Below are 24,111 nucleotides of genomic sequence, written 5' to 3'. Positions count from 1 at the left end.
TAAAATAAATAACGTCCTGAATTTTTTTCATATAAACAGCAACACACAACCCACAATACTAACCTAGTAGCAAACTATGTCTCGAGTCGATTATTACAATACTTACTTAAATAAAATGCTACGCTCAAGAGAGTCTACAAAACACACCAAAATAGAATAAGTGCTGAACTCGACTCTGCTGCCTTATGCAGCTCGATCACCTCCCTGATTCTCCTGACCTGCAGGATTATCCGTTACACCATTTGAATAGTGTACCGGGATTGCAACAACACCAAACCTGGTAAGCTTTCTGAAAGCTCGTATGAGTAAACAAGAAATGAACGGTTGATTTATTACATCACAATTCGAACACATACAATTACACAAATCAAGATTAACAATCATTACCATGCTCTGACACAATACAATACTCTTAAGTAAACACTCTAAATGTATCGTGGCTCAGGGTACTCACTGCCTAATGACATAGTTACCGCCATGACCCTACCCCGCCACCTAATACGTTTGACTCAATTAACTACCCAACACATAGTGGTACAGAGTACTCACGGCCTGGTAACATAGTTACTGCCATGACCCTACCCCACCACCCAACACATAGTGGTACAGAGTACTCACGGCCTGGTAACATAGTTACTGCCATGACCCTACCCCGCCACTGACACGGCTAGAGCTCTATCTCATCATGCTGACACCTTGGCCCAGGCTCAGCATCGATACTGTGGTCCATACCACCAACCGTTGATCTGCCCACAGAGTCAACGCAACCCCGTTTATCTCAATAATCCCTATTATCTCATAGGCATTTACAGCCATCCGAACCAAACACATGGTTATACCATAACCGGCATCCAACTCATAATATCTCAAATCATGCTCATTTCTCAAAATATCATCACAACTCATTTCTCAATATTTCTCAGTATATCATCACAACTCATTTCTCAACATATCGTCACATACTCATATTTCCCATAAAAACAATAACGTAAATAATCATAATAATTTCCATATGCATAATCGTAAATTCATCGAAAAACACAACACAATGTCACGCTCAATGTCACACCATTCCGTATACAATCAAGTAGATATATATATATACGTAATCACCCACTCAGGGATGACCACTAATACCAACTATAGTTCACACATCAAAAACGAGAAATTCATTTCTATATATATTTTAAAAACTCATTTTATTGAAACCGTTTTTCAAGCATAACATAATTAAATTAATTAATTAAATGTACTCGGTTCGTAATATGAACCACGTGAGGTTTACTCACCTCTAGTCCCACTGCGTCTTCTCAAAAGCTCCCAAAACACAATTCACGGATCGTTCCGGAAATCACCTAACCAAATACGATACTCAACTTAGTACACAATTCGCTAAATGAACTTATATGAAGATCCAACAGTCGGATCTTCACCTGTGACCACACAAAGTCACTGGGACAGTCCTACGATCACTATATCAAAACTACAAGTCGATCCGACGGTCCGATCCTCCCAGATCACAAACCGAACGATCGAAATCGATCGAAATCGTAAAATTCATAACTAAATCATACGATATCGAAAATTGCTCAAAATATATCGACGTGTTCGTATCGATGCATAGAACACAAAAATGGGCAGAAACTGCCCTTGGGGTCGCCGGAGCTGGCCGGAAAAGACCGCCGGAATTAGAGGCAGTGCCGCCGCCGACCACCACCAAAAGTGTCGGGGCCAGGCTTTTCCTCTTCGTTTCATCATTTTGAGAAACTTTCATAACTAGCATGAAGTATAAAAATGACAGGAAGAGATCGAAAATCACCTTTTACAGTCCGGTTTCGCCGGATTTTGTTCCAGATTTCCGGCGAAGCTCCGTTCGCCGGTCTACGCTGAGATTTTCGAGCTCTCCTTCACGCCGTGTATTCTGCACCTCAAGGAGTGTTTACCATCCAAATTTCACGAACTTTGGTCGTCGGGGTTGGGAGAAAACTCGGTTGGAACCGATTTCGGCCTCTCCGGGTTTTTGCGTTCCACCACCTTGTACGGTGCACGAGGCGACTAAATCTTGGTACTGGTGTCTTCCTGAGGTTGATACGAAGCTATAGGAACTTGTTTGGGGTGATTTGGTGGCCGGAGGAGGAAGAACAATTAAGGAGAAGATTTGCTCTGTTTTCTGCCGGTCGGGGACGAGGAGAGAGAGAAAGGGTCGGTTTTGGGGTTTTAGGGTTTTGCCAAAAAAACCCAGAAAATTTTCCTATTTATACTAAGTTACCCAATTTTCAATCGCTCATAACTTCCTCATACGAACTCCGATTTTCGCGTTCCACATATGCACGAACTCGTATCGACGAGCTCTAAAACTTTCGTGGAGGAAGTTTTCCCAAATTCCAAACATATAAAAAGTCAACTTTTTGACCTCCCCCTAAAACGTCCCGTTTTCGATAAAACTCGTCCAAACCACTTTCGATTCAACTCCGAACCACGAAATCATTCAAAATGATACTTTATTAATTTCCGGAATTTCGAGAAATTAATAACCAATTTTCGGGGTATTACAGCGAGTTTGGCACAGAATAATCCATTAATCATCGATGTAAATAATCCATCTCATGAGAATATTCCGGATTATGGTTATGTCCAAGAGACATCATTGGGGGACGCTCCAATGTCAGAACCAACTCCAGAGAATAGAGAGATCTCTATGAATTACACTAGTGTACATGAGATGATGGATAGAAATTCAATGGCGATTGATGATGCATTTGCATATCATATTGCAAAAGGAATTATAGAATATGATGATATCGAACCTCGCTCTGTTGAAGAATGTCAACGAAGAGCAGATTGACCTAAATAGAAAGATGCGATCCAGGCTGAATTGGATTCACTAACAAAGAGACAGGTATTTGGGCCTATAACGTAGACACCCCCAAATGTAAAACCTGTTGGCCATAAATGGGTCTTTGTTAGAAAGAGTAATGAGAAAAATGAGGTGGTAAGATATAAAGCCCGCCTTGTGGCGCAAGGTTTCTCACAACGCCCTGAAATCGACTACGATGAGACGTATTCTCCAGTAATGGACGTTATAATGTTCCGCTATCTTGTCAGTTTGGTAGTTTCTGAAAAACTTGACATGCAGCTTATGGATGTGGTTACAGCATATCTCTATGGGGATCTAGATTCAGAGATATATATGAAGGTTCCAGATGGACTTCAATTACCCAAATCAAGTGGCTCTAAACCACGGAGCGCGTTTTCAATAAGATTAGAACGCTCACTATATGGACTAAAACAATCCGGACGGATGTGGTATAACCGTCTAAGTGACTACTTGATTGGGAAGGGATATATTAATAATGAAATATGCCCATGTGTGTTCATTAAAAGAACAAGTTCCGGATTTGCGATCGTAGCAGTTTATGTAGATGACATGAACCTAATTGGAACTCTAGATGAGTTAAAGGAAACTGCTAAATATTTGAAATCCGAATTTGAAATGAAGGATCTTGGGAAAACACGGTTTTGTCTCGGTTTAGAACTCGAGCACCGTAGTGATGGGATTTTGATCCATCAGCCTGCATATACTCAGAAAATTCTAAGGCGCTTTCATGAAGATAAAGCAAACCCTGTGAGTACTCTCATGATTGGTCGTAGTCTTGAGCCCGGAAAAGATTCGTTTCGTCCAAAGGATGAGGACGAGGAAGCATTAGAGGCCGAAGTGCCCTATTTAAGTGCAATAGGCGCATTATTGTACTTAGCTCAATGCACAAGACCAGACATCTCCATCACAGTGAACTTGTTAGCTCGACACAGCTCTGCGCCAACACGCCGCCATTGGATTGGTGTAAAGACAATCTTTCGATACCTACGAGGTACGATTGATATGGGCCTATTCTATCCCTACAGAGAGAAAAGGAATGACGGAAATTTGGGTCGGACCCCAAGAGGCAAAGAGCCACCGTCCAAGGAGCAACTGTAGGCCATGTTGCCGCCGCCGTCCATGGTGGCCGGCCTCACCCTACTCCACTCCATCAAAATACCATCAAAACGACAATGATATTTTGATGGGTTTTGCTGATGCAGGGTACCTCTCTGCATGACCCTCACAAAGGTCGCTCCCAAACAGGTTATGTCTTTACCATGGGAAGCTGTCACACCCTAACCCGGAATCTGCAAATTTTTTTTTTTTTTTTAAGTTCCGAGTAAGGGTGTGAATAGCTTTTAATTGTCAAAGATAAGAAACACTTTGGCAAATAAAAACTATATTGAAGAAATGAGAATCATAGGTGACTTGGTTTAACTCTTTATTACATAAGTAAGTACTTACAAGAGAAATAAAAGCAAGCTTAGGAAACAAGCTTTATTGTACAAAGATAAACCAAAACAGTAAACTAAAAATTTATTTCTCCTTCTCCTACTCCCAGATTTCCAGAAATTAAATTCTAACCCTCAAGAGCATGATCTGCACAATATCATAAAAGGGGTGAGCTTAAAGCTCAGTAGAGCAAACCTTATACCTATAATTAATGATGATGCAAGACAGAAAATAACTCCTTATACTCCAGTTGTTAGTAATCTTGTACTAATCTCGGTCACCAGTGTCTTCTTGCCAAACATTAGATCGTTTTATCAATATATATTGAAGGGGCTTCTCTCCCCAAGTGTATATACCATTGGCTGACATTGCTGGTCCCTTACGAGTATTAGACTCAACTACACAACCATTTTCACTCTCTCTTCAAGCTAGGATCAGATAAAACAACATGATAATGAACTAAACATATATTTTACACAATATAAACAATCTGATCAGTAGCAAATGTCACTCAAAATCATATCAATAGACTGATATAATCAAACTTGAGGTTCCCCAAAACTTCCCCTACCTTAAACTTGGTTTAGTAAAGCTGAGGCTTTGTTTCCAGACCTCTCAAAGCTTGTTTTCTGGACTTTGCTGACTCTAGAGTCTCTAAATTATTTTCTGCTATGTTTTCTAACTTGTGTTTCTTATTGCAGGTAAAGGCCTTTTTATACTAGAAGATGTAATCATGAGAACCTATATGTAGACTAGCCACCTCCTCCTTAGCTCAGTCAGTTAGATAAACATTGGGAGGAGCAGCTTATTGCCAGCTCCTGCTTAGAAAAAACATCTGAAGCTTATCCCAAACTACCAGCTCCTACTTTGAGCTTGTTGCCCAAGTTTTAAGTTGCTCTAAGAGCATCCACTTGCTGCACACACTTAACTTTATGTCTGCAGGTTCTTAATTGTGGTTAGAAGTGTGTACACATGTGTTTCCAATAAGCTATTAGGTGACTCAGCAGTTAAATAAATCAAATAACATTCCAGATTATTTTTTTTTTCTTCTTCTAATATGTTTTATTCTGTGCATGCATTGCAGGTTTTAATAGAACTTCCAGCTAAAGAAAATTCAAGAAGAAGGAGCATAATAAGCTAAGCATTTGCTGGAAGTTTTGGTACATTTGCAAGAAGTAATGGCAGCAAGTCAAGGAAGCTATAAGTACAAAACATAAATAAGAAATTTGTAATAACCTGAAAATTAGTGTCAACTATAGAACACTATATTATTAGTTATATTCGAAAAGTCTTACTTTGTTTTGAGTATTTTCTTTTTAGAAATCAATATCATCACATACCGCACTGAGAAGATATGTAATTTTTTTTAATACTAGACTTCTAGTAAACTTATCAAAATACCTTAGTTCGTATTTCTTGTGTACACTCGATATTTATCATTGAGCTCAATACTATTATCTATATTATTTTTGTGATGCATGTCATTTTAGTACTAATTATTGCTATTTTTACCTTAAGAAAGCACTAAAGTTCTTTACTTATTAATTGGGTAAATGTGCATATGGATGTGTGTGTACATACATACATACATACATACATATATATATATATATATATATATATATATATCTATATATATATATCTATATATATATATCTATATATATATATATATCTATATATATATATAATTAGCAAGCTGATTTATGCTTTCTTTCTTTTATTATTATTTTTTTTTTATCTTTTCCTTTAATCATTTAACCTAAATAGTGATTAATCACTCACCTTACAATTTCCTTTAATCATTTAACCTAAATAGTTATTAATCACTCACCTTACAATATTAAGTCACTTACTTATTTTATGCTTATTTCTAGCCTATATAAACACATGATCTCTATCATATTTTCCTACAAGCTTAACAATCAAGTGCAAAACTGATTTGAAGCCTCCTTAGTTGAAGAGAAAACTCAAGATTCTCACACAAATCATTCACTCTTTTTCTCTTAAGAAATTCCCTTTTTGTCAAAGAAGTCCAAGCTTGATTTCAAGACCAAAATCTTCACCTCACCTTCTGAGTTTCTTAAGTAAGTACATGATTACATTTCTATATTCTTTTGTCTTTAAGATTTATCAAATTGCATAATCAATGATAAAATGGAAAAGGATCTGCTTTGCTGCAAACCCGTATTTTCGTATATAACAAATTCTGTTTTGTCAAAAATAATTACAGTATTAAATTCCTAATCAAAAGTTCTTCAATTTAGGCTTTTGAATCACTCAAAAAGGTTAAGAAATGAAGAAGTTATGGCTAATCAAAGTTTTCAACTTTTAAACTCGCTGGAAATCTCATACAGCCATCACAACTTCAAAAATTCATATCTCCCTCATTTCTTATCCGTTTTCTACAAACTTTATATCAATTTGAAGCTTAGGACCTCTACTTGTGATCTGGAAAGTTTGAGAATTAATGGTAAAATACACCGTACGTAAAGACTTAAACATCAAAGGGCAGTATCAAAATATTGGTTTCTGCACTGTTATGGTTCTTCACCATTTCTGGACTATGTAACTTCGAACTGAATTACAAGACTTATACCATTGCATTCCTTGTGAAAAACCCTTAGAAATGGTGTACTCATTTGACTAATTCGGACTTGTGATGGACAACATAACACATCTTGAAGTTTGATGACTCTAATCGGAGAAACATGAATACGGTTGATGAACTTCAATGGATTTGGACATAAGAACTGAAATATTAACTATAATTTAATTTTGTATAGTTACTCATTTAATGCTTGTGCTTTATTATTTGATTTCAATTATGTATAAGCTTATTTTTAATTATGTTGTTTGTTAGTGAATTTATTTATTTGTGTTATACCATTATGTTATATATGTTTTCATATGAGATTATTCCTAAGTATATGTCTCTATATGTGTGTGTACATATACATGTATTACGATCTATAAATCATAAAGATTGTATTTTGTGATTTTGATTATGTTTGAGAAGTACAATTGTGAAGCCGGGTGATTTCTACAACCCCGTGCTTAAGTGAATTACTGGTAAACGTGTTTTGATGTTATGTGGAAGTTAGCCTTGGGCCCTAGTCCCTACAGATAGTGCACTATTATACTCTTAGGAAGGGTGCTTACTTTGAGTATACATACTTGGGTATAGTACGTTAGACCCTAGTATGCTGCGGCTTTCCCGTACTTTGGGTATAGTACGTTGGACCCTAGTACGTGGATTTGTGATTTGTTACCAGTCAACCTGGCTTACTTGTGCTTTGGGTATAGTACGTTGGACCCTAGCACTTGTATTTATGATTTGTTACCAGTTAATCCGAAAATTCACTATGAAGAGAAGTGTACTTATATTATTTTGATCAAATATCTATTTGCGATATATTATCAATATGTTATGGTGCTAAGTGAAAAGAGAATCGAGCATGCATTGCTTTGAGGTTATTTCATATTAATGCTGCAATAATTGTTGGTTCAATAAGGAGATGTGATTATGTGATTTATTACCGGTCTCATAAACCATTCACACGGATGAATATATTTGTATATATGTGTGTGTGTATTGTGTGTATACATATACATATTTAAGAATTCGTATGAACATATAAATGGTTCTTGGTACATTTTGAATTGGTTGTCCATATTTGATTTCTTATTAGACACATTAATATAAGAATGTAAGTTGTGTACTTACTGGGCTTGTGTTGCTCATGATGCTACACCTTCTTGTTTTCAGGTATTGAGTAGATGCTTGGGGAAACGGGATGAACCTACTAGATAAAAGAATGTTTTTCTATTACTATCTCAAGAGAAATATTTTGTTCAACTTCAGTATTGTAAAAATAATAATTTCAATTCCTAATAAAAGTACTATTCAGACATGTATATAATTTCTTTTACTTTCTATTGACTTATTCAAGAAGAAAATTTTATTCGTTTTGACTCACGTCACAAATTCACGAGCCATATTTCAGTACAATATTGGCCTTGGATTTGGGGGCGTGACAAAATTGATGTAATGTGACATTTGGAAACATGTATTAATGTAAATATTGTAAATATAGTACTTGTAGCTCTCTATGTAACCTTATCAAGCACAATCTGTACTCTTTTTTTTTTCTTTTCTTTTTCTTTTTGACAAAGAATGTAAACAGGTAAATGTTTGCTTTTGTTTGTAAGAAACACTTGTGTTCTACTCTAGCATTTTGTTAACAAAAGCTAGTTGGATTTTGAGTTATAAAAACAAATAAACCAAAATCAGCAGGGATAAAATAATTCATCATTCATGACCCCATACAAAAAGCTAGACCTCTATATTTGGCCCTTCTTTTGCCAAAACAAATAAGTATATAGCTATAAATAGTTTAGAAGTAGAGTAAACTAGACTAATTTACTTAAATAGAGTTCAAGTCTTCACAATCTATCCTCCTAAAAGAAATTTCGTCCTCGAAATTTAGATCATACCGGTATTTAGAAGAGTTCGGGATGTTTCTTGCATAGTTCAGTCTCTAGTTCCCATGTGGCTTCCTCTACATTTCCATGTTTCCAAAGCACTTTGACCAATGGAATAGTCTTTGTTCGAAGTACTTGCTCTTTATGATCCAATATTCGGATCGGTCTGTTCTCAAATGATAATTCTTCATCTAACTCAAGTTCACTCCAATTCAAAATATGGGATGGGTCTGGATGATACTTTCGAAGCATAGAGACATGAAACACATCATGAATGCCTGAAAGTTGTGGGGGTAATGCCAACTTGTAAGCTACTTCCCCGATCCTTTCTAGAATTTCAAAAGGTCCAATAAACCTTGGTGATAGCTTTCCGGACTGTCCAAACCTTTTGATTCCCTTGTGAGGTGATACCTTGAGAAATACATGATCACCAATACTGAATTCCAATGGCCTCCTTCTCTGATCCGCATAACTCTTTTGTCTACTTTGGGAAGTTAGCAAACGTTGCTTGATCAATTTTATCTTTTCGGTGGTCTCGATCTTGCACCAAATCGGGTCCTAATAAAATTGTTTCACCTACTTCCGTCCAACATAAAGGTGATCTACAAGGCCTTCCATATAATGCTTCATAAGGTGCCATTCCTATACTTGATTGGAAACTGTTGTTGTAAGCAAATTCTGCCAGTGGTAGATGATCTTCCCAACTTCCATGAAAATCTAGGACACATGACCGTAGCATATCTTCCAAAATTTGAATGGTCCTTTCCGACTGGCCGTCAGTCTGAGGATGAAATGCAGTACTAAAGTGCAACTCAGTTCTGAGTGCATTTTGTAAGCTTTCCCAAAGTTGTGAGGCGAACTTGGAATCGCTATCAGATGTGATTGAAATAGGAGTCCCATGTAATCTCACTATCTCATTTATATATAGCTTAGCAAGTGTCTCTGTAGAATCTGTCGTCTTAATTGGTATGAAATGTGCAGACTTGGTCAGTCGATCCACACTCACCCATATGGCATCCCGACTTCTTTGAGAACGTGGTAACCCAGTCACAAAGTCCATGGTGATGTGATCCCATTTCCACTCAGCTACTGGTAGTGGTTGAAGTGTTCCTGCTGGTTTTTGATGTTCCTCTTTAACTTGTTGACATATAAGACATTTTTCCACAAAAATAGCAATGTCCTTCTTCATACCACTCCACCAAAATTGACGACGTAAGTCATGATACATCTTTGTGCCTCCTGGAATCTGCAAATTTTTTTTTTGTGCCTCCGGGTTAGGGTGTGACAGAAGCACAACGATATCTTGGAGGTCTACAAAACAGACCTTTGTTGCTACTTCCTCAAATCATGCAGAGATTATTGCTCTACATGAAGCTGTGCGTGAATGCATATGGCTAAGGTCTATAATTAGACATATTCAAGGAAGTTGTGGTTTGAAGTCTACCACGGATGAACCTACATGCATTTATGAGGATAATGCAGCTTGTATTGAACAGATGAAGTTAGGTTTCATCAAGGACGACAACACCAAGCATATATCACCTAAGTTCTTTTATAATCAACAACAACAATCACTTCTAAAGATTGAAGTGAATCAAATCCGATCAGAGGATAATGTAGTAGACTTATTTACTAAGTCGTTACCTAAATCCACCTTCGAGAAACATGTGAAGAGCATCGGATTGAGAAAGTTATCCGAACTCCCATGATTATAGCAATCAGGGGGAGATATCGACGTCAGGGGGAGTTATGATGTCTACATGTTCAATCTCGAAGAGTGAAGGACGTGTTGTGCTCTTTTTGTCCTTCGACCAGGATTATTTTTGTCCTACAGGCTTTTTGCTACCTGGCAAGGTTTTTAACGAGGCAACGGATGAAGCGTCACCACCAAGTTTGAGCGGCACAAGGGGAGTGTTGAAGGAAAATCAACTTAGTGTGCCTTATCAAACTAGGAGTAGTAATAGGAGAGAAGGTTCTAGAATTCCTAATCCTACTCGGATTAGTATTCACTAGAACATGTACTTTGTAATCCCTATATGTAGGGCTCCTATTCTCAATAATAATATACACAATTCTCTCATCAATTCTCTCTCGAATCTATTTTACTTAAACATACCACAAATAAATCCCCATCTGAGCCAAATTTTGAGTTGGTTCTCGTACGTTAGCATTTCAATGTCTGTTACATTTAGTTTCAATCGTTGGATGGTGAGCATTGACGACAAATTAGCAGTGCAGCTTGAGGTTAGGAGCAATACAATAAACAGCCACAGTAAGAAACTACTCGAGTTAAGTTGTTATTATTTTTCTCTCCAGCAACATGAAACTATTGTTAATTTATAATTAACTGAAGTACATGTCTGATTTTGTCATTGACCTTTTTCTGTTTTTCATATAAATAGGTTATATGCTTGTACTATTGTTGGATTTAGTACCAACTCTAAGAAAAGACCAAAGAGGTGAAGGCGAACCAAGCTGCTGCGCCAATCTGATTCTTCAATGTGCCATAGAGATAGAATTGCACATGGAAACATAATCGTACATTGATTGGATATCTACTAAGATTCTCCGAGATTATCTCTAATACAAACCCTATTACAACTAGAGTAAGTAACTTAGAGTTTGGGTCAGACATATATTCTGGATTTACTTGAACACTCCCCCTTGTGTCGCCCAAACATGGTGCTACTCTCCTTGCCTCGTCAAAAACCTTGCCAAGTAACAAAAACCCAGTGGGACAAAAATAACCTCAGTCGAAGGAGAAAAAGAGCACAACACACCCTTCACATTCCGAGACCATATATGTAGACATCTCCCCTTGATGTCTGCATCTCCCCTTGATGACTACGATCATGGAATTTCGGATATCTTCCGCAAACGATGCTACCAACATGTTTCTCGAAAGTGGAATTTAGGCAATGACTTAGTGAGCAAGTGTGAAGACTTGAACTCTATTTAAGTTAATTAGTCTAGTTTACTCTACTTCTAAACTATTTATAGCTATATACTTATTTGTTTTGGCAAAAGAAGGGCCAAATATAGAGGTCTAGCTTTGTGTATGGGGTCATGAATGATGAATTACTTGATCCCTGCTGATTCTGTTTTTATAACTCAAAAACCAACTAGCTTTTGTTAACAAAATGCTAGAGTAGAACACAAGTGTTTCTTACAAACAAAAGCAAACATTTACCTGTTTACATTCTTTGTCAAAAAGAAAAAGAAAAGAAAAAATAGTACAGATTGTGCATGTTTTCAAGAAGATTACATAGATAGCTACAAGTACTATTTTTACATTAATACATGTTTCCAAATGTCACATTACATCAATTTCTTATTTATGTTTTGTACTTATAGTTTCCTTGATTTGCTACCATTACTTCTTGCAAATGTACCAAAATTTCCAGCAAATGCTCAACTTATTATGCTCCTTCTTCTTGATTTTTTCTTTAGCTGGAAGTGCTTTTAAAACCTACAATGCATGCACAGAATAAAACATATTAGAAGAAGAAAAAAATAATCTGGAATGTTATTTGTCTTATTTAACTGCTGAGTCACCTAGTAGCTTATTGGAAACACATGTGTACATACTTCTAACTACAATTAAGAACCTGCAGACATAAAATTAAGTGTGTGCAGCAAGTGGCTGCTCTTAGAGCAACTTAAAACTTGGGCAACAAGCTCAAAGCAGGAGCTGGCAGTTTGGGATAACCTTCAGATGTTTTTTCTAAGCAGGAGCTGGCAATAAGCTGCTCCCAATGTTTATCTAACTGACTGAGCTAAACAGGAGGTGGCTAGTCTACATATAGGTTCTCATGATTACATCTTCTAGTATAAAAAGGCCTTTACCTGCAGTAAGAAACACAAGTTAGAAAACATAGCAGAAAATAATTTAGAGACTCTAGAGTCAGCAAAGTCCAGAAAACAAGCTTTGAGAGGTCTGGAAACAAAGCCTTAGCTTTACTAAACCAGGTTTAAGGTAGGGGAAGTTTTGGGGAACCTCAAGTTTGATTATATCAGTCTATTGATATGATTTTGAGTGACATTTGCTACTGATCAGATTGTTTATATTGTGTAAAATATATGTTTAGTTCATTATCATGTTGTTTTATCTTATCCTAGCTTGAAGAGAGAGTGAAAATGGTTGTGTAGTTGAGTCTAATACTCGTAAGGGACCAGCAATGTCAGCCAATGGTATATACACTTGGGGAGAGAAGCCCCTTCAATATATATTGATAAAACGATCTAATGTTTGGCAAGAAGACACTGGTGATCGAGATTAGTACAAGATTACTAACAACTGGAGTATAAGGAGTTATTTTCTGTCTTGCATCATCATTAATTATATGTATGAGGTTTGCTCTACTGAGCTTTAAGCTCACCCCTTTTATGATATGGTGCAGATCATGCTCTTGAGGGTTAGAATTTAATTTCTGGAAATCTGGGAGTAGGAGAAGGAGAAATAAATTTTTAGTTTACTATTTTGGTTTATCTTTGTACAATAAAGCTTGTTTCCTAAGCTTTCTTTTGTTTCTCTTGTAAGTACTTACTTATGTAATAAAGAGTTAAACCAAGTCACCTATGATTCTCATTTCTTCAATATAGTTTTTATTTGCCAAAGCGTTTCTTATCTTTGAAAATTAAAAGCTATTCACACCCTTACTCGGAACTTTAAAAAAAAAAAAAAAATTGCAGATTCCGGGTTAGGGTGTGACAGCAAGTCTGCCACACTGTCCTCAGATCGAACTTAGTTCGCTTTGATCTTGAGGAGAGTCTATTGTTGCTGATTATGCTTGGTGTTGTCGCTTTTGATGCAGCCTTGCTTCATTTGCTCAAAGCAATTAGCATTATCCTCATGAATGCTAGTAGGCTCATTTTGTGGAAGACTTCAAACCACGATTGCTTCAAACATGCGTAATTATGGATCCAATCCATATACATTCACGAACCACTTCATGAAGAGCAATAATCTCTGCATGGTTCAAAGATATAGCGACTAAGGTCTGTTCTGTAGACCTCCAAGATATCACGGTCTTTACTCATGGTGAACACTTAACCATTTTGGGAATGACCTTTGTGTGGGTCAGAGAGGTACCCAGTATCAGCAAAACCTTTCAAAACACTAATGTCGTTTTGGGATGGGAATAAAGGACGCAGGCCAGTGTTGGCGGCGTTCCTGGTGTGTGATGGGTCCGAATCCATCATCTCTATGTAGGAATAGAACAAGCCCATATCAATCATACATCTTAAGTATCGAAAGATAGCTCTTACACCAATCCAATGGTGTCGCGTTGGCGCAGAGCTACACCTAGCTAACAAGTTCACTGCAAATGAGATGTCTGGTCTTGTGCATTGAGCCAAGTACAACAATGCACCTATTGTAGTCAAGTAGGGAACTTTTGCCTCTAGCACATCTTCGTCATCATCCTTCGAACGAAGAGGATCCTTTTCAGGATCAAGACTACCGACGATCATAGGGGTACTTGAAGGTTTGACCTTGTCAAAACGCCTAAGCATCTATCAACATGATGCTCAAGTTCCAAACCGAGACATAATCATGTTCTCCTAAGATCCTTCATCTCAAACTTGGATTTCAAGTGTTCAGTGGTTTACCTTGACTCTTTAAGGGCTTCCAATGAAGATCATGTCCAACATAAACTGCGATAGAATCTGAAAATTGTCATGAAAATGCACGGGCATATCCCTTCCCAATTAAGTAGTCACTTTAGTGAGCGTTTCAACCTAATTGCAAACGCGCTCCGTGGTCTAGAGCCACTTGACTTGGGTAAATGAAGTTCACCATGTACCTTCATGTATATTCCGTATCTAGATCCCCAGAGAGATATGTAGTGACCACATTCGTAAGTTGCATGTTTAGTTATTCGGAAACTACCAAACTGACAGGGTAGTGGAGTGCAAAGACATCCATTATGAGAAAATATGTCTCACCGTTGTCGATTCCAGGGCATTTTATGAGAAACCTTGTGCCATAAGGCGAGATTGCCATCTCTTTTTCTCATCACGATTTCTAACGAAGACCCATTAGTTAATAGGTTTTATATTAGGAGGTGTTGGCATCATTGGCTCGAAAACCTTCCTCTTCGTTAGAGAATCCAACTTAACCTGGATCGCATCTTTCCATTTAGGCCAAATCTCTCTACGTTGGCATTCATTCATCAACAGAGCCTGGTTCGATATCATCGGACTCAACAAACTCATGCGCAATGAAATGCGCGAATACATCATCAATCGTGATGAAGTTTCTATCCCACGTCTCATGTACACTAGTGTAATTTTCAAAGTGCTCTATATTCTCAAGAATAGGTTCTGACGTTGACGTGTCCCCCATTTATAACCTTAATCCGGAAGATTCTCATGAGACGGATTTTGAGTGTCGATGATCTAAGGATTGGTTGTGCAAAAGTATATTTCAAACCCACAGGCCTCCCACGCATCCTAGTTGGGGCTATAGCCTGTAACGCCAGAGTGCCCCTCTCTATAGCGTTGGCGCCATGCCTATCTCTGTGTAGGGTGGCGCTACGTCATTTAGTAGGGACGTCCATCCTTGCAGGAATATTTGCAGCAGGAGATATGTGTGATCTCGTCACTTTAGTGGGGATCGAGATGAGACAGTGGGAACAGACCATGATAATTCCTGTTGTTCCTGCTGAACATTCGTGTTCTTATCTCCCCCTAACGATGGGAAGACTGTATCATCAAAGTGACAATCCGCAAATCTAGCTGTAAGGAGATCGCCTAGCAAGGGCAGTAAGTGGCGGACCATTGTTGGAGTCTCAAATCCATCTTAGTTGCCCATTCATCTGTAAGGACCCATCATAGTGCCTTGTGGCGGCGCAATTGGCACATAAATAGTACACTCAAATATGCGTAAGTACGATACTGGTACCCAGTCACTAGTTGTAACGCAAAGGTAGATTGAGTGGCGGTGGGTAGTAGACGAATTAGCATAGCTGCATGCAAGGTTCTAAAAATCGGTCTGGGCGGCCGCCTAGGTGGCGCCTAGGCTCTGGGCATGGCCTTACAGTTCTGATTAGAGGTTAGGCGATCCTTCTGGTCGTTCGGCTTCTTGGTGGCTGCTTAGGCGGGCTGGGCGCTGGGCGCTGGGCACAGACCGCTAGGTGGATTGACGCAACTCTCCACCACCTCCGGCTTCAGCTCTACCAACCTTTCCTCCTCCCGTCGCTTCTGCTCCTCGTCTTCTGAATCACTGCCATACATCTGCTTCTTCCTCTTTTTGTAATGTTTTCTTTTGGATTTATCCATTGGATCATCAATTAGCTTCTGATGCAGCCAGATCTCGAAGCCCAACTAAGAGTTTGGCTTTTCCGAAAAATCGGACTCTGGCCCGGATATGTTTTCATAATGGTCAGATTTGCTAGCGTGGACGACAGTGAGAATGGTGGTCCAATGAGGCCTTGATCCTGGTGCGAGTGAGAGTTGGGTGTGGGAGTGTAGTGGGGCAAAAGAAGAGAAGAGAAAGAAAGACTGGTTTATAATTGGAACCAAGCACTTGGTTCTAGGCTTAGCCTCTTCAGTTAATAGGCTCCACCTTTTTCTTTTCATAAATCTAGATTCTTGGGTTTCTGGGTATACTCTATGTGTATATTTCTGGGTTTGTGGGGTTTAGATTCATATTTGTTTACCTTTTCCTATATTACTTTTTGTGGTTCTTTTGTGGGTTTGTCTTCTTTCATCTATTTCTTGTTATTTCTTATGTTTAGAACTTTGAAGGACTTCATGTATTTCTTCATAGAAAAGTCAAATTTGAATGTATTACTGATGCTTGTATTTCTTTGAATGTCTTGAAACTTCTTGTCAACACTTCTTCACATGAAATTTTAGTTTTCAGAACTTGGAGTTGACTCTGAAACTTCATTGCATTTGAAACTTTGTCAGTTTGTAGAACCAAAGTGCTCGGTGTTGCAGAGGACTAGGTAGACTGTCTACCGTGGACGTGTCATTTGTTCAAATTGAACTATAGAACTCATTCGATGAATCAACTGATATAACATACCCACATAAAATTGAGATTTCTTTTGGCTAATAATAGGAATCAATGTTAAATTCTTAAACAATTTTTTCTCTATTGATTATTTTTTCTATTTCCAATTGATTATTAGAATTTATATAATTACATATCATAAAAATAATTAAATAATAAGAAAAATAAAAACCTCCTAGTCCCTGCCTACATTTTTTAGAACTTTGGCTGCATGTGATATTGCATCACCCCAAGCGGATATAAGGAGATTGGTGCGCAATACCAATTTCCGAGCTACCATCGTAGTCGTTTCCGTGAGACCATTTAGGTGTGTTCATGGGAATATGATGTCCAACATCAGTCCCAATGCAATAACCATCGAAAGTCTTCTATGTTAACTCTCTAGCATTGTCAAATCCAATTGACTGAATAGGATGATCCGGGGAGTGAGCCTGTTTTCATATGATATGTGCTAGGAGTGTAGGATAAGCAGCATTACAAGTGGACAACGGCACAACACGTGACCAGCGTGTTTGCGTGTCAACCAACATCATGAGATATTTAAACGTCTGTACGTTGGTTGAATCAGTCCACAGAATCCCCACGGACTCTATGTAAGAATAGAATGAGTATTTTCGTATCCTTTGCATAGGACTGTCTCAGTCCTAATTTCCCTAAGGAACAGGCTTTGTGGAACGAGCGAAAGGCTTTAGAAGTAACCAATGAGAATTTTGGTTGGGCATGAGCATCTGAAACGCTATTTGAAGCAAAGTTGGTGATTGCAGCATCACCGGGGGTGCCATCACCATGATGGAAGCCATCAATGGCATCATGGATAAGGACTGTGCCAGCCCTAGGCTGGTGGTGGATGGCAGCGGCACCAAAGACAGCAGTCACACTTAGTCCAAGAATTAACAGTTGATTCATGCTTCATTTCGATCGAGAAAAAGGATGTCCATGTGAAGTCTTTAGTAGACGGATCATCATATCATGACTAGGATGACCTATCCTTTCGTGACAAAGCCAATATGTGTCTAAATCCAAGAGATCTTCTCTCATAACTTTATTGAATTTAATAGCTCGAATAGTGACAAAGAGTCCACAAGAGAGACACATAAACTTCTCTAAGATGCGCCTTTGTTCGTAATCATTAGAGGTAATGCAAAGAAACTCTTTTTTGTTCTCTACATGCATTTACGCATGGAATCCATTGGCTCGAATAGCTCTATAGGGTGTGTTTGGCCCTAGGAGCGTAGAGAGCTTCTATGACATTAATCAAGGTGCCATTTGGCAAGAGGAATTGGGCCATTTCATGTCCTTGAACTAATCCTGATGGCCCAGCCATCGTAGTCACAAAGTAATATGCTCAAAATCAAAATGGAGTCGTAATGAAAATGACTCAAAATTTTATTCATAAGTCAATGGAGTACATCATTGTTTCTTAACCATTAAGAGAATCTAATCTAAGTACTAGCTAATGCAAAACAATGGTAGCCGTTTAACTTATTTTGGTAACTTCAAAATAAATATGACCAGGTGAGTAGAGAGATGTCGGTGGAGCAAAACTCACTTAAGTACCACTTATCTCAAAACCTTCCTAAACGTCATACTCACTTTGGATGAGCCTACTTTAAAGAGAAACTAAAACAATGGCATTTAGTACAAAATATATGGCAATTGTCCATTACATTTCTTGGAAAAATAAATACTTAAACAGAATTGGCGATCTTTGATCCTAGCCATATTTGAAGTCTTCAATCCTTCACTCTAAATCATCTTCTTGATCTTCTTGTTCCACATAGTGAGCTTCTCTTGCTTCACAATATGTTTTGTAGGCAGTGACAATATTTCCATGAGCTCTACAAATGTGTGCCCAATGACCGGACACTCCACATCGGGAACATACATCTCTGTGCTCAGACTCAATTGATTGAGGCGCTTTGAAAGAGTCATAAGGATGGCTCTTAGTGTTGGTGGCGCCACCAACATGGCCAGAAGCGTTGCCACCCTCTCTCTTTCCACGTTGACCTCTTCGGTTCTGTGTTCGCCTATTTTGGCGGTTACCTTCCTTAGTAGAGCAATTATATGGACCAGAACGCCCAGAAGTATCCCTGAGATTAGGGTTTCGCTCTTGGCGCCCTTTGTTAGGGGCGTGACTATAATTGGACTCCAAAATATGCTATGTTTCCACGGATCTTGAATTATAGTTATTCACAAGAATGTTGTCATGCTTTTCGATCAGTGACATTCATAGCTCCAATGAGCTCATGAAACCTTGTGATTCATCTTGCAGTAACATTGATTCGATAGTTCTTAGAAACCATCAATTTAGAGACGGGGAAGCTAGAGAAAATCTTCTCAATCAACATCGCATCTGTGATCTCTTTACCACAGAATTCCATTAAGGATTTAATGCGAAGTGCTTCCGAGTTGTAGTCAAGAACTTACTTGAAATCACAGAAGCGGAGGCTATGCCATCTCACTTCTAGGTCAGGAAGCAGGGAGTCAGGGACATTGCCAAATCTTTCTTCGAGTGAGACCCACAACCTTCTGGGGTCTTCTTCGTTCATATACTCGTACTGGAGTGAATCATCCATATGACGAGTCATTAGGATGATGGATTTCGCCTTATTTGCCTCTAAGGCTGCTCTATTTGCTTCCAAAGCTTGAGCTTGCTCAACAGTTAGCACGTCCTGGCTAGGCTCGAGAATCGTATTCAGGATTCCATCGGCCTTGAGATGCTGGCGGACATCACGAAACCACTTGTGATATCCAGAGCCAGTTGTTCCCAATGGAGCGAAGTCCAGTTTTTTCAGGTTACTCATCCTGAAAGAGAACAAGAAATTAGGGTTAGTTTCGGAGCATAAAAAGGCTACCACGAAAACATATAAAATTTCTGAGCATAGTCGCTCCCAAGAAATTATGAATTTCCGAGTGTAATCGCTTCTAAGAAATTAGGGATTTCTGAGAGTAGTCGCTTCCAAGAAAATTTGATTCCAAGAGGTATTGGATTAGATCGAAACAATGATGTGTTTGTGGTCGATCATAACTTCTCGACAAATTCTAAGTTTGGAGGACTTTACAAGCTCCAAGCTTGGAGTGAACACGAACCCCGACAGTTCGGCTTTTTGGTCTCCCCTATGAAGAAGAAAGGGGGGGGTAGAAGAAGGGAGTTTGCAAGTCCCCAAGAAAAAGAAGAGAAAAGAATAAAAACTTTAAAAACGGGAACTTTTAGTAAAGCATACCTCGAAAATTGCCAGAAAAATCACCGAAAAATTGTCGGAGGGTTGTCGGAAAATTGGGATGGCCGACGGTGGTTGTCGCTGGCTGGAGATGGTCGGAACTAGTCGGTGGTGGCCTGAATTACCCTAAAAACGTTTCTGTCCAGTTTTCTGCCTGCGGACCAGTCATTCAGTTGGCCGGTTTGGCTAGTTTTAGACCGGTTCCTGGAACTATCTGACCTGTTCTGGAATCTTGAGATCGAGGCACTGCTGCTAGCAAAATTTGGTGGCAATCGGAGGTCCAGAAGGCGGTGAACTTGCAGTTGTTTTGCTGCGGGCTGTTTGGAGCTTCTGGAGGCCGATTTGGTACTTTTCCGGCCAGTTTTTGGGATTTCGTCGCCGGTTCTGGACTTTTGGAATCAAGCTCTTTAAGGTGTGAGGTGGAGGCAAAAAAGGCTTCAAGATTTTGTATTCAAATTTAGGATTTTAGCTTCTTGAATCAGGGTTTGACTATTTGTTTCAGGGTTAGGATTTCGTGCTGATAACGTGTTTAAGGAAAACTAAAATTGGTGGAGAATTGAGTCGTGCTTTCATTGATAATAGGGGTCTCTTTATATAGAGGATTACAAGCATAGAGATAGAGTTATACATGGAAACATAATTGTACATTGATTGGATATCTACAAAGATTCTCCAAGATTATCTCTAATACAAACTCTATTACAACTAGAGCAAGTAACCTACAGTTTGGGCTAGACATATATTTTGGATTTATTTGAACATGATCTTAATACTTGGCTATTAAGTACGAGATTACTGTATGATGATCTTGAATCCTGCACAGGAGAACATGGACTTAAAAAAAGATGGAAATGAACGTTTTAATTTCCTTAACATTGACTTGTTCTCCCGGATCATCATATGAGCCATCAACGGCGTGAAATTCATAGAGCAGAGGGTAGTACTCCAACCGATTTAGCAGGCAGTTGGGCCTTTACAATTTACAAATGCGCTCTGAAGGAAGTTGTACCTGGAATCCCAATTCTTATTGGCTTCCCAGCACACTTGGGTTGCTGTACCAACACCATCGCTTTTGTTTATGATTGTTCCTTTTGCAAGACTTTTAAGAACCCAACCTCAACTGGCGCCGCGCGTACATTATGATTATATACATAAGCAAATTCTACCAAGCTAATTACCTAGCTACTAATCTATTAATGCTCATACCATTGATAGTACGATCAAACATGAACTGAATTATTTACGTATTTGATTTCAACTATAAATCCATCTCCTAATTTCTCACTATTTCTCTGGGCCACGAATCTCTACGCCTCCGTGTTTGTTGGCTAAGCACGTTCTCACTTCTCACACAGTCACATAGCTAGAGGACAGATATATAATCAATATATTAATGTCATGTCAAAATTAGGGTTTCATTGATAGATGAGGCTGGGGACTTGGTATTAATTAATTACAAATATGTTTTGCAGAGCAAATTAATGGAGATTGCACAAGCAAAAGGAGAAGGAGAGTTGCTCAACTGGGGGGATATACAAAAGATGAAATATACATGGAACGTGGTATATATGTGAAGTATTGCGATTGCAGCCACCAAATAGTGGAACGTTTAGGGAGGCCATTGCCGACTTCGTCTATGAGGGATATCTAATGTAAGATCAAATATGGACATAACACATATCATCATAAAGTAATTGATGATTAGCTTAATATCAATCCTAGTTTAACATGGATACAAACAGTAAATCAATACTAGTAACTTAATGAATAGTGTATCAATTCATTAAGGATAGTAATCCATTGCTTAGTCGACAAGAAAGGCTACAAGTTGTGATACATTAGGAATCTAAGAGTGAAACCTAAACCGACAAGGAATGCTTTAATGGGAAGCTTCTTGAGGTTTAAGTCTCATATATATACAGATGAATTGGTCCCTGATTACTACCACGACTATTGCATATTGTTCTGTCCATTGAGAAGCAAGTTGGTAAGTAACAGAAGACCATATTCAGTGATCGTGTTTAGCAGCTGCATAAGATGGAATCCATGACAGTGATTGCTGAAGGTAAGCCTTAATCCTATTATGATTGTTGTGCATATGTTGTGAGCATGTAACTATGGTTTTACAATTGGTATCAAAGCATAGGCTCACAAATATGAAAAATCGTTTTAGGGTTTTGCAAAACAAACATAAATTTTTTTTTTAAGGGTTTTTGCTTTACGGGTCAAGTAACTGATCAGATTATTGACCAAGTCACTGGTCATGTAACTGATCAGGTACCTGACCAAGTAAGTAACTGACCAGGTAACTGACCAAGTAACTGGTCAGGTACCTGATCAAGGTAAGTTACTTAAGTCGACTGCTGCATCTGGTTAATTATAAAATTCACGCTTCCGCTATGATTTTTTAGCAGCAAATTGGGGAAAAAGCAAAAACAGGTTTTTCTGTGAAAATTGTTTTCGATTCATAGCATGATAATTAAAGTTTTGATTGTGCCCAAGAACCCTAGTAGCATTCCCGGCGTGCATTAGGCTAGAGTAGATGGTGACCGGATGAAATTTACAATTTCTTGATTGTTCTGTGGTTTCTTGGAATCGAACCAATTTTGGTTATGCTTGAATATGCATGTTGAATTGATTGATGATGTGGTATTGTATCTGTGATTGTGTGAACTTGTATGAAGAACAAAAATCTCCCAGATTTTGTTTACACGTTATTAAAATTGACAGATACAAGAGCTTAACTTTCTTACAAGGATGAATCTGGATAGAATGTAAAGTGAAAGAGCTCATATGTTTTGTGGTTTTCTGTTGGCACAAGTGATTATGATGCACAAAGCATCCTTCATTGATGTTGGCAGAAAACATTGATCAGGTACGTGTAACTGGTCAAGTAACTGACCAAGTAACTGTACCTGATCGAGTAACAAAACTGAAATTGTGTTTTGTGTTTTAAAACTACGCTTCAATTTTATCTTCCAAAGAAGTGGTCAAGTGTGGTTTTAGAATACAAAACAGCAGTATGCATGCTTGATGAAAATAAATTCGGATACTTAGAAATTTTTCTTCTGTCTAAAGATGTGGATAAATTTCTTTGGATAACTTGTTTTCATTGAACATGGCATATTGATAAAGAACTCCAGGATATTAAGTTTCTGCTCAAAAGTGATGCTTAATATTGTTTTTGTTATGGACTGACATGAATGCAAGTATGGTTGTTTAGGTTTTCTGTATGTTCTTGTTTTGGTTACTTAAAGCTAAATAAAACACAGAAAACTTAAACATATTTTCTTTACAAACTGAGAACTCACTCGAATTTTTGTTTTGCTCCTTAGGTAACTCTTACATGAACTTGAACAGTGTCTTGATGTTAACTGGAACCAACTATAGAGCTTGGCTAGACTCTGTGGAAAATTATATGGGAATGCATGAGAACATAGACTACTGCTTTACTGAGGATAAGCCTGAAGAGTTAAATGAAAAGAGCACCAAGAAAGATACTGACCTTTACAAGAAGTGGCATAGATCCAATAGAATGGCTAAGAACCTCATCAGAACATCTATGTCTAAGACTGTCAGGGGAAGTATAGAAGAGCCTGAGCTAGCATCAGATTTTCTGGAACTCATAGGTGCTAAGTTTAAAGAAAGTGAAAAAGCAGAAGCAGCTAGGCTAACCAAGGAGTTTCATGATTTGAAGTACATGGGTTCAGGGGGAGTTAGAGAACATATTATGAAGATGATCAATATAAATGGCAGACTCAGGGAACTCTTAATGGGGGTTAGGGATGAGCAAGTAGTGCATTATGCACTACATTCCTTGCCTAACAGTTTTAGTCATCTTAGGACCAGTTACAACTCTCAAAAGGGAAACTGGACTCTAGATGAACTTATATCCATCTGTGTGGATGAGGAATCTAGGATCAAGGAAGAAAAGGAACCTGCTACAACCATTAACCTCATTGAGAAGCCTAAAAGGAAAAAGCCCCAGAATAAGCTCAAGCCTACCAAAGCCATAACTAAGAGTTCAACAGCTGTAGTGGCCAAGGAAAACAGGCCATTCAGGTTCAAGTGCT

The 24,111-nt window shown here is 38.3% G+C and overlaps 1 long non-coding RNA gene across 1 annotated transcript; it reads right to left on the bottom strand.

The window, feature by feature from the left end:
- Positions 1-2,207, bottom strand: LOC133741960 (uncharacterized). Its single transcript, XR_009862272.1, has 3 exons — positions 1,820-2,207; positions 1,290-1,355; positions 1-218 (listed from the first exon to the last, which is right to left on the bottom strand). It is a non-coding gene; the product is annotated as an uncharacterized LOC133741960 (long non-coding RNA).
- Between the last annotated feature and the right edge of the window lie 21,904 nt (positions 2,208-24,111).

The sequence above is a fragment of the Rosa rugosa genome, chromosome 4 (assembly GCF_958449725.1).
Source record: "Rosa rugosa chromosome 4, drRosRugo1.1, whole genome shotgun sequence".
In the NCBI taxonomy this organism is placed as follows: Eukaryota; Viridiplantae; Streptophyta; class Magnoliopsida; order Rosales; family Rosaceae; genus Rosa; species Rosa rugosa.
This window is presented reverse-complemented; position numbering and strand designations above follow the sequence as displayed.